Source organism: Heptranchias perlo, chromosome 18 (assembly GCF_035084215.1).
Source record: "Heptranchias perlo isolate sHepPer1 chromosome 18, sHepPer1.hap1, whole genome shotgun sequence".
In the NCBI taxonomy this organism is placed as follows: Eukaryota; Metazoa; Chordata; class Chondrichthyes; order Hexanchiformes; family Hexanchidae; genus Heptranchias; species Heptranchias perlo.
Window position 1 is genome coordinate 40304321 of NC_090342.1, and position 4880 is coordinate 40309200.

Sequence of the window (4880 nt, forward strand, 5' to 3'; positions counted from 1 at the left end):
ATCTCGAATATGTTTTTCCTGTTCCACTTGTGTGCACAAAATGGCTGCTATCCCAAACCCAAGCTTCCTTACCTCTTATTTCCCTTTCTCTATCCTGCTGTGTTTTGCTCCTACCTTCCTCTATCTTGTCTCCATCTCCCTTTCTCCCTAAACCTCATCTCAGCCCCATATACTCTTTCTTACCCATTGATCTCTTTTTCTCAGTCTTTCCAGGTTCTTCTTGTTCCTTGAGACCACAGCCACCCTTTGTTTCAGTTAGGCATCTTCTGCGATGGCCACATTGTTGATTTTCCCAGGCAACTAACCTAATTACCCTGTTCTTCACTTGACATAGCCTTCATCTGCTGCATTCCTCTGGGGCAAATTTATCTAATCTTCCTATTGCTCTTTCCCTCATTTTAATGCTGTAGCCCCTTGGACAAACCTCAAATGACACTTTCCCTTCACATTGCTCTCTAAAATAACTGCTTATTGGTTAATGAGTCTCTTATCATCCACAATCTCATTATGGAGGCCTTACTAAACACAATCTTAGCCCCCTTATTGAGGCTACTCTCATGGATCAGGCTTGACATATATGCTGATGACACTCAGATTTATCTTTCCATCTCTTTTGTTTTCAAGGCAGTTGCTCAGTTTTCCAATTACCTGCCCAACTTTAAGTCTTGGATGAGTCAAAGTTTCCTCCAGCTTAACATTTGAAAAATCAAACCTATCTTTTTGGCCCTTATAAAGAAAGACTTGCATTTATATAGCATCTTTCACAATCTCAGGACATCCCAAAGCGCTTTACAGCCAATGAAGTACTTTTGAGGTGTAGTCACTATTATAATGTAGGAAACCCTGCAGCCAACTTATGCACAAGGTCCCAGAAACAGCAATGTAATAATGACCCAATAATCAGTATTAGTGGATGTTGGCTGAGAGATAAATATTGGCCAGGACACCGGGAAGAACTCCCCAGCTCTTCTTCAATATATTGGCATGGGATCTTTTACTTCCACCTGAGAAGGCAGAAGGGGTCTCCTTTAATGTCTCATCTGAAAGACAGCACCTCCGACAGTGCAGCTCTCCCTCAATACTGCACTGGAGTGTCAGCCTGGATTGTCTCATGCCTCTGTATCCAATACCATCATCCTCCTTGACTTTCATCTTAGCTTAAGTCCAGTGGTGCAGAACCTCATTGCACTCCTCGATACTGTGCTGAATTTTCTTCATCACATCATTCTGGCACCAGGACTACCTTCTTCCTCTTTGATAACACTGCCAATCTTTGCAACTTATTGCCATGGAGACTCTTATTCATGCCTTTATTATTTCGACTTTACAACCGCTCTCCTTTCACAGGCTGCAACTTCTCCAAAATACCAGTGCTGAAAATGCCCACGTAACTTCGGGCACTTCTATTACCCTGGTCCTTGCCAGGCCATGTTGATTGCTTATGCCCCAAGAATCAATTTCAGGATCCTTATTCTGAACCTTCATGGTTTAGCCCACCTTATCGCAGTGTCCTTCTTCAGCCGTATGTTCCTGCTTTTTTTTTAGCTGGGGTGCAGCTAGTTCTGGAGCACAAGTCTTCAGCACTGCAGTTGGGATGTTGTCGGGGCCCATAGCCTTTGCTGTATCCCGTGCAATCAGCTGTTTCTTGATATCACGTTTCTTGATATCACGTGGAATGAATCGAATTGGCTGAAGACTGGCTTCTGTGATGGTGGGGATATCAGGAGGAGGCTGAGATGGATCATCCATTCGGCACTTTTGGCTGAAGAAGGTTGCAAATGCTTCAGCCTTGTCTTTTGCACTCACGTGCTGAGCTCTGCCATCATTGAGGCTGGGGATGTTCACAGAGCCTCCTCCTCCCGTTAGTTGTTTAATTGTCCACCGCCATTCACGACTGGATGTGGCAGGACTGCAGAGCTTTGCTCTGATCCGTTGGTTGTGGAATCACTTAGCTCTATCTATAGCATGTTGTTTCTGCTGTTAAGCATGCATGTAGTCCTGTGTTGTAGCTTCACCAGATTGGCACCTCAATTTTAGGTACGCCTGGTGCTGCTACTGGCAAGCTCTTCTACACGCCTCATTGAACCAGGGTTGAACCCCTAGCTTGTTGGTAATGGTAGAGTGAGGAATATGCCGGGCCATGAGGTTACAGATTGTGCTGGAATACAATTTTGCTGCTGCTGATGGTCCATAGCACCTCATGAATGCCCAGTTTTGAGCTGCTAGATCTGTTCTGAATCTATTCCACTTAGCACGGTGGTAGTGCCACACAACACGTTGGATGGTGTCCTCAGTGTGAAGATGGGACTTCATCTCCACAAGGACTATGCCGTGATCACTCCTACCAATACTGTCATGGACAGACGCATCTGCGACAGGTAGATTGGTGAGGACGAGGTCAAGTCAGTTTTTTCCTCGTGTTGGTTCGCTCACCACCTGCTGCAGGCCCCGTCTGGCAGCTATGTCCTTCAGGACTCGGCCAGCTCGGTCAGTAGTGGTGCTACCGAGCCACTCTTGGTAATGGACATTGAAGCCCCTCACCCAGAGTACATTCGGTGCCCTTGCTACCCTCAGTGCTTCCTCCAAGTGGTGCTCAACATGAAGGAGGACTGATTCATCAGCTGAGGGAGGGCAGTAGGTGATAATCAGCAGGAGGTTTCCTCGCCCATCTTTGACCTGATGCCATGAGATTTCGTGTATCCTTAGTTCCTCTGACACTGGTGTGCTCTTCGTTCTCCCATCTTTTTTGCTCCACCATTAGTCGGCGATCTCTTAGCCATTTTGTCCCTGTCCTCTGATACTCCCCCCATTCCTTTTCCTTGCCTCCTCCCTCCATTCTGAAGGCTTTTCAACTCTTTTTTTTGGTTCTATTCCTTAAATCCATTCCAGCTACTGTTCTTCCCACTTGGTGTCCATTCATATTAATCCTATCTATAAAGCACACTGGGACATCTTTCCAACATGAAGGGAGCTATTCACATGAACATTTTTATGCTTGCAGTTGTCTATTTTTAAGAACATTATAAGTTTACTCTTTTATATGTCGATTTTGAACTCTATTCTATCTACTCTAACCTTTATCCCTACTTTTGTAAAATTTTAAATGCATGTCTTTTCCGGCCTTCCTGGTCTCACTGTCAATTTTGGAAGTAGGAAGATGTGTTTAAAAAGTTGGTTGTAAACCTGTAGCCAAAATCACATCTAAACACAGAAATGCAAATAAAGTTATCCACCGCTGTCAGAAAGTTGATGTTTCAAATCTACATGAACACATTCATTTACTGCCATAATTCAACACTTATTAAACTTTATATTTTTATTTGATGTTTCTTCTGTTCCTTTCCCACTGTCTTTTGTCAATGTTTTTTCAAATAGGGACATCTGAACTTGTCGAATAATAAAGCACGGCTTTGAGCATGCACTCATTCTTGGCCAATTATCCACAGGATGGACCAAACATCCAAGAGTAAGTCATCTGGAGGCTTTTTTCTATTCCTAACAGCAGGCTCAGGTAGAGAAAAGTGCACAGTACAAGTGAACCTATAGACAGGGAAAGTAACAAAAAATGAAGACAAACCAAAAGTTATAATCTATTATATATTAAAATTGTTGAGTGGGTTGCAACATTCCATGCAACCTGTCACGCCTGTAAGCAATGCTGTGATATTGGTTTGATATAAAGTGTTGCTAAGGTTATGACACAGCATAGCTGATTATTCTCCATTAAAAAGCTTGGTTTGAGTCTGCCTGCATTTGCTTGCTCTAGTTACTGGATAATTTTGTGGAGTAGTAGAGTCAGCTTTTCAGCTCTAAACCACCACCATGATGGATTCCTACTGTTGCAGGTAAGTCCTTTAGTTTTTAAGCTTTAATCTTACATTTTACTTTATAAATTGACTTAACTTTTATTATTTTTTCCTCAACAAGTCACATTGTGCCCTCAAATTAAGTTCCATTGTTTCTCTGTGATGATCCTGCAGAGCCATTCTTCTCCATATCTGGCCTGGAGTCAATCATTCCCACTCCCACCATCTGCTGCCTCAGTACAGGAGCCTGGGCCTCTGTGTGCACCTGTAACTTTTTTGGCTGCTTGAGGCTTCCAGCATCTTAAAACACCTGCCTGTCTGAACTTCCCACCCTCACTAATTGTCTTTTCAGGTGGTGGCCCTGGTCTGCATCTCTGTCGCCACCCCCCTGTTTTTTTTGTACTCCTGGGGCCATTTTTCCTTTGTCCCCCACTTTTTTTAAAACTCTTGCTCTTTCTCCCTCTCTTCTAACTCCCTCTCTACCTCACCTCCCCTTCACTTACACCCTCTCTCTGCCTCCCTGCCTCTCTGTCCCCTCTTGCTTGCTCCTCTCCCCTCTCTCCCCTTCCCTTCTCTTCTTTCCTTCCTCTCTGTCCCTCCGTCTTCTCTCCCCAAACTTCTTCTCCCTCCATATCTCGCTTCGCTCTTCCCCTTCCTTTCTTTTCCCTCCTTTCCATCCTCTTCCCTCTCCCTCATCCTTCCCTCTCTCTAAGTCCACTTCACTTGAGGACTACAGTTCATCTTCATTCGCTGTGTATAATGTCATGGGAGACTGACTAATAAAGTTTGAAAAATTATGAGATCACTAAAGAAAGAACGAATACTCATCACCATCTGTGGTGATTGGAATTACAATGATCACCAAAGCTTGGTGTTGTGCTCCTAGATCATGCAGAAGCACACCATCAATATTATTTCTGGAAAAACTTCACATGCACTTCATTTTCTACATCATATCAAATAAAGGGCTCACTGCTTCTAATTTTCTTGCATTTTTTTAGCTCTTTTGCAGGTGGAGACATTATTATTATGCAGATAAAATTATGAAACAAAAAAAATTAACTTAAAACCCAA